Source organism: Triticum aestivum, chromosome 2B, assembly GCF_018294505.1.
Source record: "Triticum aestivum cultivar Chinese Spring chromosome 2B, IWGSC CS RefSeq v2.1, whole genome shotgun sequence".
Lineage (NCBI taxonomy): Eukaryota > Viridiplantae > Streptophyta > Magnoliopsida > Poales > Poaceae > Triticum > Triticum aestivum.
The window spans coordinates 725,743,665-725,758,131 of NC_057798.1; the positions used below are offsets into that span (position 1 = coordinate 725,743,665).

The 14,467-nt window shown below is 41.7% G+C and overlaps 1 non-coding gene across 1 annotated transcript; it reads right to left on the bottom strand.

Moving 5' to 3' along the window:
* Window positions 1-11,844: 11,844 nt before the first annotated feature.
* Window positions 11,845-11,916, bottom strand: TRNAH-GUG (transfer RNA histidin (anticodon GUG)). Its single transcript has one exon. It is a non-coding gene; the product is annotated as a tRNA-His (tRNA).
* Window positions 11,917-14,467: the final 2,551 nt, after the last annotated feature.

The following is a 14,467-nucleotide window of genomic DNA, read 5'->3' on the forward strand; positions in this document are numbered from 1 at the left end:
ACTTGTTTGAGTAGGTTAAACGGAAAGAGGGTTTCGAGACGAAACTCTAGGCGCTTGAATCAACTAATTCTGATAAACGAGCGAAAAGTTATACTAAAACAAAAATCGGATCAGAAATCGTGATCAGAAAAATCAGGGAATAAATCCGAGAAAAAGAAAACGACGAACAGATTAACGAACGAACGTTCGTTATCTGGATCTAAACGATAAACACGTTCATTAAAACGAACGAACGAGCGAACGTTTGCTAATTAACCTAAACCGAAAAAAACCGATCTAATAAAAAAACGGATCTAAAAAATCGACGAAAACCGATGGACAAACCGAATGGTTTTTCTAAAAAAATGGCGGCGGTGATGGGGTCAACCTCGGCGTGCGGGTCCGGCGGTGGCGGCGCGGGGCGGCGGCGGCAGGCGGCGCGGGGCGGTGGCGGCTAGGGTTTGGGGCGGCGGCGGCTCGGGTGGGCTGGGGCTGGCGGCGGCCCGGGGTGGCACTATATAAAGACCCCGGCCAGAGGAGTCCTGGCCGATCCCGGCCCATAGTCGGTTCGGATTTTTTTTTAAATAAAATTTGCATGGAAAATCAAATGAAAGTAATACTAAACTGACTCCAAAAATCCCGAAATAAATTTTCCCACACTTCTAAAATCAAGCCGGACAAGATGAACATTTATTTGGGGCCTAAATGCAATTTTGAAAAACGCGCATTTTTCCTTAATTCAAATAAAATAGCAATAAAATCCAAAATAAAAACTTATTTGATTTTATTATTAAATCCTCAATATTTCTTTATTTTGGGAAAGTCATTTTATTCCCTCTCTCATATTTTTTTATAATCGAAATAATTGAAGATAAAATAAATAAAATCAAATGATCCTATTTTCAAAATTTGAGAAAACTCAAATATGAAAATAACGAAATCCCCAACTCTCTCCGAGGGTCCTTGAGTTGCTTGGAATTTCTAGGATCAAACCCAAAATGCAATAAAATATGATGTGCATTAATGATCTATTTTATCACATTCCAAATTGAAAATTTGGGATGTTACAAGTTCGGAGTCCCGGATGAGATCAGGGACATGAAGAGGGGTCTCGAAATGGTCGAGACGTAAAGATCGATATATTGGACGACTATACTCGGACATCGGAAAGGTTCTAAGTGATTCGGGTATTTATCGGAGTACCAGAGAGTTACGGGAATTCGCCGGGGAGTATATGGGCCTTATTGGGCTTTAGGGGAAAGAGAGAGGGGAGGCTGCGCCCCCCCCCCCCCCCACCCCCCAAGGCCTAGTCCGAATTAGACTAGGGGGAGGGGCTGCGTCCCCGCCTTCCACTCCTACTCCTACTACATGGAAGGGTGGGAGTAGGACTCCCTAGGGCGCGCCATAGAGAGGGCCGGCCCCTCCCCTCCTCTCCTCCTTTATATACTGAGGCAAGGGGCACCCCATAGACAAACAAGTTGATCTGTTAATCTCTCCTAGCCGTGTGCGGCGCCCCCCTCCACCATATCCCACCTCGGTCATATCGAAGTGGTGCTTAGGCAAAGCCCTGCGTCGGTAGCAACATCATCACCGTCATCACACCGTCGTGTTGATGGAACCCTCCCGTGAAGCTCTGCTGGATCAGAGTTCGCGGGACGTCATCGAGCTGAACGTGTGCTGAACTCGGAGGTGCCGTACGTTCGGTACTTGGATCGGTCGAATCATGAAGACGTACGACTACATCAACCGCGCTGTGCTAACGCTTCTGCTTTCGGTCTATGAGGGTACATGGACTCACTCTCCTTGCTCGTTGCTATGCATCACCATGATCTTGCGTGTGCGTAGGAATTTTTTTGAAATTACTATGTTCCCCAACATGTATATGATCTATCGACTAGCCTGGCCTCGGTTTATATAATGCACCAGAGGCCTAGTATAACAAGAATCCTAGCCGAATACGCCGGTGGGGAGAAGTCGTTGTCTTGATCACCAAGTCTTGTGGAATCTTCCTTGTATGCGGCAGCTGTCTGAACTGGCCCATGAGTATACGGCCACGGGGGTCCTCTGCCCAATCTAACTGATCGGGAGATGACGTGGTGAGTACCCCCTAGTCCAGGACACCATCACCTATATACATGATCATGCCTAGATAATCTCATAATTATTCGCTTTTCTATCAATTGCTCGACAGTAATTTGTACACCCACCGTAATAATTATGCTATCTTGAGAGAAGCCCCTAGTGAAATCTCCGGCCCCGGGCCTATCTCTTATCATATAAGCTTTCAATCTACTTTTATCTTTCCAATCTATATTATAAAATACCAAAAATATATTTATCTTATCATATTATCTCTATCAGATCTCACTTTCGCAAGTGGCCGTGAAGGGATTGACAACCCTTTTATTGCGTTGGTTGCGAGTTCTTGTTTGTTTGTTGAGGTGCGTGGGACTTGTGAGGAGCCTCCTACTGGATTGATACCTTGGTTCTCAAAAACTGAGGGAAATACTTACGCTACTATTGCTGCATCACCCTTTTCCTCTTCAAGGAAAACCAACGCAAGCTCAAGTCGTAGCAACAAGGATTTCTGGCGCCGTTTCCAGGGAGGTCTTCGCTCAAGTCAAGACATACCAAGTACCCATCACAAACTCATCTCCCTCGCACTTACATTATTTGCCATTTGCCTCTCGTTTTCCTCTCCCCCAATTCACCTTTGCCGTTTTATTCGCCCTCTCTTTCCCAATCTCCTCTCTTCCGCTTGTCTTCTTGTGTGCCTGTTTGCCCTTATGGCTTTGCCCAAGAACAACGACCTTCATCTTAGAAGGTTGGAAGAGATTGAATCAAACATTAGAAGTTTTATGACTTTGCAATTTGAGCATAATAATTTTTTCAGAAAGGAGCTTAAAGAACAAAAAAGTTTTATGGGGTATATGAACAAAGAGCTTGATTATATGTCTAAAGAATTTTATGGTTTGAACTCTCAAATTACTCATCTTGAAAAATCTATAGCCCAAATTTCTGATAAGCAAGCCGCCTTAGTCAATAAGATGGCTGCCAAACCAGAAAAGTTAGAAGAAAATAATGATGAAGATCTAAAAGTTATTTATGTGTCCCCTATTAAATCTTTGTTTTGCAATACGAATCTTAATAATGAGGGGACTAGAGATGAGTCAACTTTAGTTAAATGGCGTCCCAATGGTTCAGAGCTTTTAGATCTTGATGCTAAATTTGGTAAAAGTGGGATTGGAGAGGTCAAGACTTTAAATAGGGATAATTAGATTTATGCCCCTAGTTGTGTCCCACTCGTCTGTTTTACCCCTAATTCCCAAAAGTCACCGGTTCTGTCCAAGTCACTTTGCTACTCTTATGCTTTTTCCCTTTGACCATTTGACCGTCAGTTTGAAAACTTCATAACTAATTCATAAAAAATCAGAAAAATGCAAATAAGATACCAAAATGTTCAGAAAAACATCACATATATGTTAGTGTCATTTTCATTCATGAAAAAAGTGTTGGAAAGTGCACATCCGAGTTTTAGCTCTTTTGATACCACCATGAATAGTAAACTCTAAAAAAATTCAAAAAAATTCAAAAGAAATATGGTGGCAAAGAACGATAAATGTTGTAAGTGCTTGCTAAGTTTCATTAGGGAACGACATTTGTGGAAGTCGTGGCAAAATAATAATCTATTTTTGGGTGTTGATTGTTTTTTTTGCCGCGGCACCCACGAATGTTATTCCCTAATGAAACTTGGCAAGCACTTAGAACATTTGTCGTTCTTTGCCACCATATTTTTGTTGGATTTTTTTTGAATTTTTTAGAGTTTACTATTCATGGTGGTATCAAAAGAGCTAAAACTCGGATGTGCACTTTCCAACACTTTTTCATGAATGCAAATGACACTGACATATAGGTGATGCTTTTCTGAACATTTTGGTATCTTATTTGCACTTTTATGATTTAGTATGAATTAGTTATGAAGTTTTCAAACTTATGGTCAAACGGTCAAAGGGCAAAAGCATAAGAGGAGCAAAGTGACTTGGACAGAACCGGTGACTTTTGGGAATTAGGGGTAAAACAGACGAGTGGGACACAACTAGGGGCATAAATCTAATTATCCCCTTTAAATAGCATTGAACCCACTATTATGGATTTCAAGGAATTTAATTATGATAATTGTTCTTTAGTAGATTGTATTTCCTTGTTGCAATCCGTTTTGAATTCTCCTCATGTTTATAGTCAAAATAAAGCCTTTACTAAACATATTGTTGATGCCTTGATGCAATCTTATGATGAAAAACTTAATTTGGAAGTTTCTATACCTAAAAAACTTAATGATGAGTGGGAACCTACTATAAAGATTAAAATTAAAGATCATGAGTGTTATGCCTTGTGTGATTTGGGTGCTAGTGTTTCCACGATTCCAAAAACTTTTTGTGATATTCTAGGTTTCCATGATCTTGATGATTGCTCTTTAAATTTGCACCTTGCGGATTCCACCATTAAAAAGCCTATGGGAAGGATCAATGATGTTCTTATTGTTGCAAATATGAACTATGTGCCCGTAGATTTTATCGTTCTTGACATAGATTTCAATCTTTCATGTCCTATTATTCTTGGTAGACATTTCCTTAGAACGATTGGTGCGATTATTGATATGAAGGAAGGGAATATTAGATTCCAATTTCCATTAAGGAAAGACATGGAGCAGTTTCCAAGAAAGAAAGTTAAATTACCTTATGAATCTATCATGCGAGCTACTTATGAATCAAGTGCCAAAGATGGCAACACTTGGATCTATCCTCGCTTTTATGCCTAGCTAGGGGCGTTAAACGATAGCGCTAGTTGGGAGGCAACCCAATTTTACTTTTTTTTTGTTTTTATTTCTGTTTAGTAATAAATTTTGCATCTACCTTCTGTTTAGATGTGTTTTCATGTTTTAATTAGTGTTTGTGCCAAGTAGAACCTATAGGATAACCTATGGTAATAGTTAATTTGATTCTGCTGAAAAACTGAAACTTTGCGCTCACGATAAAAATTCAATAAGTCACAGAAACGTGATTTTGCGTTGATTCTTTTTGCTGTAGATCAATAGACAAATTTCCTAGGACGTCCTATTTTGGTAGGATTTTTAGAGTTCCATAAGTATTCGAAAGTTACACATTGCTACAGACTGTTCTCTTTTTGAAAGATTCTGTTTTTCGTGTGTTGTTTGCTTATTTTGATGCATCTATGGCTAGTATGTAAGGGTATGAACCATAGAGAAGTTGTAATACAGTAGGTTTAACACCAATATAAATAAAGAATGAGTTCATTACAGTACCTTATGTGGTGGTTTTTCTTTCTTGCACTAACGGAGCTTATGAGATTTCCTGTTGAGTTTTGTGTTGTGAAGTTTTCAGGTTTTGGGTAAAGATTTGATGGACTATGGAATAAGGAGTAGCAAGAGCCTAAGCTTGGGGATGCCCATGGCACCCCAAGATATTCAAGGATAACCAAAAGCCTAAGCATGGGGATGCCCCGGAAGGCATCCCCTCTTTCGTCTTCGTCTATTGGTAACTTTACTTGCAGCTATATTTTTATTCGCCACATGATATGTGTTTTGCTTAGAGCGTCTTGTATGATATTAGTCTTTGCTTTTTAGTTTACCACAATCATCCTTGCTGTACACACATTTTGGGAGAAACCCACTTGATTGGAATTTATTAGAATACTCTATGAGCTTCACTTATATCTTTTGAGCTAGATAGTTTTTGCTCTAGTGTTTCACTTATATCTTTTAGAGCACGGCGGTGGCTTAATTTTGTAGAAATTGTTAATCTCTCATGCTTCACTTATATTATTTTGAGAGTCTCTTAGAACAACATGGTATTTGCTATGGTTATAAAATTGGTCCTAGAATGATGGGCATCCAAGTTGGGTATAATAAAAACTATCATAGGAAGTGAATTGGATGCTATGATCAATTTGATACTTGATAATTGTTTTGAGATATGGAGGTAGTGATATTAGAGTCATGCTAGTTGGGTGATTATGAATTTAAAGAATGCTTGTGTTGAAGTTGGCAAGTCCTGTAGCATGCACGTATGGTAAAAGTTGTGTAACAAATTTGAAACATGAGGTGTTCTTAGATTGTACATCCTTATGAGTGGCGGTCGGGGACGAGCGATGGTCTTTTCCTACCAATCTACCCCCCTAGGAGCATGCACGTAGTGCTTGGTTTTCGATCACTTGTAGATTTTTGCAATAAGTATATTAGTTCTTTTTGACTAATGTTGAGTCCATGGATTATACGCACTCTCACCCTTCCATCATTGCTAGCCTCTTCGGTACCGTGCATTGCCCTTTCTCACCTTGAGAGTTGGTGCAAACTTCGCCGGTGCATGCAAACCCCATGATACGATACGCTCTATCACACATAAACCTCCTTATATCTTCCTCAAAACAGCCACCATACCTACCTATTATGGCATTTTCATAGCCATTCCGAGATATATTGCCATGCAACTTTCCACTGTTCTGTTCATCATCATGACACGCATCATTATTGTCATATTGCCTTGCATGATCATGTAGTTGACATCGTATTTGTGGCAAAGCCACCATGCATAATTTTTCATACATGTCACTCTTGATTCATTGCCCATCCCGGTACACCGCCGGAGGCATTCATATAGAGTCATATCTTGTTCTAGTATTGAGTTGTAATTCATGAGTTGTAAATAAATAGAAGTGTGATGATCATCATTATTAGAGCATTGTCCCCAAATAATAATATAAAAAAGGCCAAATAAAAAAAAGAAAGGCCAAAAAAAAGAAACGCCCAAAAAATAAAAAAAGGGGGCAATGTTACTATCCTTTTCCACACTTGTGCTTCAAAGTAGCACCATGTTATTTATATAGAGAGTCTCATATGTTGTCACTTTTATATACTAGTGGGAATTTTACATTATTTAACTTGGCTTGTATATTCCTACAATGGTCTTCCTCAAAATGCCCTAGGTCTTCGTGGCAAGTTGGATGCACACCCACTAGTTTATTTTGTTGAGCTTTCAGACATTTATAGCTCTAGTGCATCCATTGGATGGCAATCCCTACTCCTCATGTTGACATCAATTGATGGGCATCTCCATAGCCCGTTGATTATCCTCGTCAATGTGAGACTTTCTCCTTTTTTTGTCTTCTCCACACAATCTCCATCATCACATTCTATTCCACCCATAGTGCTATATCCATGGCTCACGCTCATGTATTGCGTGAAAGTTGAAAAAGTTTGAGATTGCTAAAGTATGAAACAATTGCTTGGCTTGTCATCAGGGGTGTGCAAGATGGGAGCATTTTTGTGTGAAGAAAATGAAGCATGACCCATTTTGGATTGTTCCATGCTATTATATTACCCGTTTTGGATGTTTATGGGCTTTACTTTACACTTTTATATCATTTTTGGACTAACCTACTAACCGGAGGCCCAGCCTGAATTGCTGTTTTTTTCTGCCTATTTTAGTGTTTCGAAGAAAAGGAATATCAAACAGAGTCCAAACGGAATGAAACCTTCAGGAGCAATCTTTTTGGAACAAACATGATCCAGAGGACTTGGAGTGGAAGTCAAGAAACAAGCGAGGTGGCCACGAGGGTGCCGGCACCCCCCCCCACCCACCCACCCACGTGGGCCCCTCGAGCGTCCACCGACCTACTTCTTCCTCCTACATATACCCATGTACCCCAAAAACATCAGGAGGACCATGAAAAACTATTCCCACCGCTGTAACCTTCTGTATCCGAGAGATCCCATCTTGGAGCCTTCGCCGATGTTCCGCCGGAGGGGGAATCGATCACGGAGGGCATCTACATCATCTCCAAGGCCTCTCCGATGAGTTGTGAGTAGTTTACCACAAACCTTCGGGTCCATAGTTATTAGCTAGATGGCTTCTTCTCTCTCTTTGAATCTCAATACAAAGTTCTCCTTGATCTTCTTGGAGATCTATTTGATGTAACTCTTTTTTTGGTGTGTTTGTCGAGATCCAATGAATTGTGGGTTTATTATCAAGTTTATCTATGAGAAATATTTGAATCTCCTCTGAATTCTTTTATGTGTGATTAAGTTATCTTTGCAAGTCTCTTCGAATTATCAGTTTGGTTTGGCCTACTAGATTGATCTTTCTTGCAATGGGAGAAGTGCTTAGCTTTGGGTTCAATCTTGCGGTGTCCTTTCCCAGTGACATTAGGGGCAGCAAGGCACATATTGTATTGTTGCCATCGAGGATAAAAAGATGGGGTTTATATCATATTGCATGAGTTTATCCCTCTACAGCATGTCATCTTTCTTACTGCGTTACTCTGTTCTTCATGAACTTAATACTCTATGCATGCTGGACAGCGGTCGATGTGTGGAGTAATAGTAGTAGATGCAGGCAGGAGTCGGTCTATTTGTCATGGACGTGATGCCTATATACATGATGATGCCTAGATAATCTCATAATTATTCGCTTTTCTATCAGTTACTCGACAGTAATTTATTCACCCACCGTAATAATTATGATGTCTTGAGAGAAGCCACTAGTGAAATCTATGGCCCCGGGGTCTATCTCTTATCATATAAGCTTTCAATCTACTTTTTTCTTTCCAATCTATATTATAAAATACCAAAAATATATTTATCTTATCATATTATCTCTATCAAATCTCACTTTCGCAAGTGGCAGTGAAGGGATTGATAACCCCTTTATTGCGTTGGTTGCGAGTTCTTGTTTGTTTGTGTAGGTGCGTGGGACTTGTGAGGAGCCTCCTACTGGATTGATACCTTGGTTCTCAAAAACTGAGGGAAATACTTACGCTACTATTGCTGCATCACCCTTTCCTCTTCAAGGAAAACCAATGCAAGCTCAAGACGTAGCAGTCTCTTTTCAGGAGCCCAAAGGGCGGGAAGTAGAGGCCTTTGGTCCCGGTTGGTGGCACCAACCCGGACTAAAGGGGGGGCATTGGTCCCGGTTGGTGCGATGAACCAGGACCAATTCCACCTTTAGTCCCGTTTGGTGTCACCAACCGGGACGAATGGGCCTTGCACAACGGCGTGGTGGTGGGAGTTTAGTCACACCTCACTAGCTGAGAGTGAGACGCACCTGTTTATAAGGTGCGGTGCGCCAACCCTCTCGAGCTCCTCTCTAAGCAGGCTTTCAGGCCTAATCTGTCACTATGTGCCTGTGGGCTTACTGGGCCTACCGCGGGCCTGAATCCTGGCCCATTGTTGGGTTTCTAGTCGCATTCAGGCCGTGGTGGCCCTTTAGGCGGCCCTTTTTTATTTTTTTTGTTTTCTTTTTTGCTTTGTTTATTTTATTTTGTTTCTACATACAGCAAAATACTTACAAGTTTTTCAATCATTCTTTTTTCTTTTAGGTAATAAAAATTATAAACTTTATGTTAGTGCCATTTGTTTTCTAATTTGAATAGTTTAAATTTGAATTTTTGGAAATTTGTGTGAATCACTAGATTTTGAATAGCTTTACTATAAAAATAGATTTTTGAGTGATTCTTTTTCCTGCTATTTAATTTTTACTATGTTTTATCATTATATTCAAAAACATATTTTGTTATTTTAGTTTTAACAAAAAATTCTTTATGATAATTCTTTTTGCTATTAAAGTTTCTAACAAAAAATTTCTTTATGATTTTTTTATTTTAATGTTTTGTACAAAAAATACTTTGATAATTTTAGTTGCATAAATTTTATATAATTTTAGTTTCAATAATACTAGAGGTTTTATAAAATTTTATTTTGTTTTTACTTATTTATTAAAGTTTATTTTGTTTCTACTTATTTATTTTCTTTTCTTTTTTGCTTCTTTTATTTATTTTATGAAAATTCTTTCTTTTTTGCTTTATTTATCAAAAAAACTGTTTCTACTTATTTATTTTATTTTGATTCTACTTATTTATTTTATTTTCTTTTTTTGCTTTTTTATTTATTTTACGAAAATTCTTTTTGCTTTTAATGTTTTACACACAAAAGCCCTCTCCCCTGGCTGGTTCATTCGTCCCAGTTCGTGGCTTGACCCGGTACTAAATAAGACCCTTTCGTCCCGGCTCAGGCTACCAACCGGGACCAATGGTGGTGGGCCAGAAGGGAGGCCCATTGGTCCCGGTTCGTCCCACCAACCGGGACCAAAGGAGCCAGACGAACCGGGACCAATGGCCCCACGAGGCCCGGCAGGCCCCTGGCCTCACGAACCGGGACCAATGGGCCCATGGGTCCCGTTCGTGACTAAAGCGGGACTAATGGGCTAACCTGGCCCGAACGAAAGCCATGTTTTCTATTAGTGCGTGCTCTAGGCCTATTTCGCAGTTGATCATGACCTGGTCATCAATGAGATCTAGAGACCTTGTGGGAGAGGATGACATGTGGTGTGATCGTGCACAACATTATAGTAGAGGATGAGGGTGGAAATGTTGCCAGAGGTATGAAATTTGAGAAATGGGTGATTCTATCCAACTCCCACATCAGAATCCAACCACGGTTGATGAGTTTGTTTAGATGCATCAACAAAATCGATATTGAGCAACTCATGATCAGCTCAAGGAAGATTTGACTGAGCATTTGTGGGCGGCTAAAAGGGACAACTAGAACATATGTGCGACTTGAATTCAAGTTTGAACTATTTTATTTGAAACTTAGTTGAATCTTAATATTAAAACTACTTTTGTATTTAAATATTTTAAATGATCGACGATTTGATATGCTATTATTTTGAACTCGTGGAGTTTTTGAAAAAAGGACGGAAGTTTTAAGGGACACATTTGGATGGCCGGTTCCCGCATCACTGTTTGCGGACTGATCTGGACCAGTCCGCGGACAATACCGTGTCTGCTTCCGGCAGTCGGCGTTGAAGATGCCCTTAGCACACAAATATACACATAGCACATTCAAGTATCCAAACAATTATGCTGAACCTTTATCAATGATTTAGCAGTAATATGTACAAAGTTTTATGCCCGGATACGATTATGCCTCATCTGCATACAAGAACTTACAGTCAGAAAAACTTCCATAAATTCCTAACATGTTGCTGAAATTTGTATCTTCTTAAGAAAGGATAAATTTTGCTATGATTATCTGACCAGCCCCATCGCAACAGAACAAGTTAATGAGTTAGCAGATGAAACATATATTAGTGGCAATCTGGCATTACGAAAGGACGGGCTCGTACTACGTTGCTACGTGTCAAAACTAATCGATTATTACATGTCGTGGATGCTAATCTTGAAATGTGATACAGCGAGAGGTGCATCAAGACAAATGACACTCTGTCCTGACTCCTAAAGCAGGAATTCTGTCTAACGTAATGTACGGTGCACAAAAATTCAAAAGTAACATTCAGATATACCCTTTCAATCGACAAAGTTGTACTTATTTGTTTCTTTATCTTTTCCTTTATTTATTTTCCCAGCTTCGCTGGCGCAAACAGAAAAAATGGCACCATACCCACTTTTGTTGCACGCACTCCCGATTCTTTCTCCCTTCTTTTTTATTCTTTTGGCGCTTTTGTGTCAGATCCATGGATAATATTACGAGAAAATGAAGTTTGGAAGCATATGTCTGTACTGTTACTGTACTGTATAAACCAGATATGTGTACTAGTAAAGGATTTTGTGCTTGCAAGATATACTATCCTTTTGTTTGAGCTGTAGTCTGGCATGTTCGCTAAATCTCTGGCCTGATTAGAGAGAGAGAAAGATCCTTGAGACAAGAGGCAAAAAAAGAACTGGACGTGACAAGTATACTGATGCGTTGTCTGCTATGTGGCACACACGTCAAATTTTGATTCTCTCTCTTTTGAACATATCCTGCAAACTGGACAACAAAAATTGTAGTGTGGCTGCTGGGATTCGAGCCCAGGTCTCCACGGCCACAACGTGGAATTCTCACCACTAAACTACAGCCACTACTTTGCATATTGCTAAATTTACTCTACCAATAGTAAGTATCTGATGTCAACTCCGTTTGCCAGCTTTTACCAAACTGTTGGACGTGCAATTTTTCAGGTTGGCACTCTAGTTTGGCACGCCGTGTAGTAGCTGACGACTTGAGCACCATCTATCGAAAACAAGGAGATGCACCCATACCGCCATACGTTGTTACAGCAAGTACATCCAAAGAAGAAACCCAAAAAATCTGAACACAATGTCATCGGTCGGCACATGCAGAGCAGTACTCCTCCTGGAACTATGATTGCACGTTCCAAGTTTGACTGCCGTGCGCCGCCGCATACCGGCATACGCATGTGCTCGCCCGCCGGAACTCCGGGGAGACGAGACCGGAAAGATGTGAAGGACTCCGGAACCGTGGGCTCAGCTGGACAGTTGCTTTCTTCCAATCGGTGTGTGCATGCATGCACGCATGATCCACGTCACTGAAATAAAAGATGAGGGGAGCTCGCTGCAACTTGACACGCTTCTCGTCTTCTTCTTCTAGTACGGAGTAGCATTGTTTATCGGCCTACCAGGTCGTGGAAATGATCTTCTCGGGGCCTGGAACAGGAATGTGGTACGGACTCTGTGAGGGACGCACAGCCCGATCGTCGGGTCGTTCGAATTTGGAGCGGCGCGTGGCGTGTGGCAAGTGGCAACACGAGAGAGCTTGGGCTGTTCAGTGACACTGGAACCAACGGGAAATTTTTGTTCCTACGTAGTCACAGTGATGTGGACTTGACAAGCACAAGTTGCATCTCTAATGAATCATGCTGCACAAGCCGAGTCTGACCCTTACACGGCGAAAGCCCGTGGCCCTCCGCCGCCCCGAGGCGCTTCGGGTCACGCCCACCACGGCTAGCGGCGGCACATGGGTGGGGCTGGTGCACGACGGCGGCCTCCCCGGCAACGGCGACGGCTTAACCACGGACGCCCGCTCGATCCGTCGACCATGTGCCGGGCGCCGGGGCACGGCGTTCGGTGGCACCTGGGCAGGCGCCGCGTCATATTCGGATCGAATCTTGTGGTGCCTCGCGGATCGCGGAGTGTGCGGTCGGCCGGTGCGGGCGCCGGCGACCGTTTTACCGGCAACGACGACGCGACGAGGCGAGGCGAGAGCGCCTTCTTCACGGTCCTCGGTGGCGGCACGTTTGGCCATCGTAAAGACTCCGCTCTTGGCTGGACTGGGTTGGAAAATAAGCCACAGCTAGCAGTAGGAAGTGTCACTGCAAGCTCGCCTCAGTGGACGTGGACGCGTACGTACGTGGCCTGGATGATGACGGAAAGCTACAACTCCGGCAAGGGTATAGCGCTACCGTATACGTATCTATCGCGCGGCATAAACAGTGCGGAGGATCGTGTAAGCCGGATAGGCTACTGGGCGCCCCGCCCTGCTGCAGAAAGCGCCGGGGCACATGCACCAGCACACAAGCGCGTCGTCACCGGCCTCACCGGATAGCAAACTACAAAAAATGGTTGCTTCCTCCTTCCATTTTCTTAGCACTGTGTCAGCGTGTCGTACTCCAGCTTACCTTTAGCTCGCCCCGCTCCTTCCATGTGCAGTTGAACAGTCAGCTTGACATGGAAATGCCTTTGCCACGGCGGCGACCCCAGCTGTGTGGCGGCACGGCGGTGCCTTGCTTTCTACTTTGGGTTTGGATATACCCATCTCAGAAAGCTCGCAAGGGCTTTTGCCCCGCTTATTTTTTGCTTCCAGACCAGCTTCTGGGTTTGCAGCAGAAGTAGCTAAAAACTGCACAAATGTGGAGTGTGGAATCGCTCACTACTTCTGTACTTCAGCTCTATCTCACTGTATATCTTTCCACAAAAGGAGATTTTTACTGACTCAGAAGGAAGCATTAGGTGAATCCAAACACAACGAGCATACACCCGGCCCTTTGCATACGCACCATTATATATTTTTTGTATTCTCCCCTATTTGTGCATGAAATTACTCCTATTTTGCAACTGCAAACCCTACACCTTAGCCCGAGTGAACCGTCCGCGTCTCATCCCTACTCAACACACATAACAGTCTTAGACTGCAACAACAGAAAAGAAATGGATTCAAACCCCCTCTTTTTTTGCGGGAATGGATTCCAACTTCATAGAGATTTTGCACATAGTTGACTCTCGGGCAGTTTCTCATGATCTGCATACGAAAAGAACCGACCTTTACTGCGGTTGTGGCTCATTTCTTCATCCTATAGCAGTTTCTGAGAACTTTTCTACGGCCTTTTGAATGAACCTAGCAAAATTGTTAGTGCGTGAAAGCTTTAGAAAACAACGCAAAATCCATAAACACGGAGAATAAATACAATTTGCATTGCAATACTTTTATTCGAATACTCCATCCGTTTCATAATGCAGCGCTTATAGATTCTTTTTTAAGTTAAATTGTGCAAACTTTGATCAAGTTTATAAGAAAAACTGTTTATATCTACAATACGAAATATATAAAATATGAAACTACATCTTATGATGAATATAAAGATATATGTTTGACATTCTAAATGTAGGCATTTTT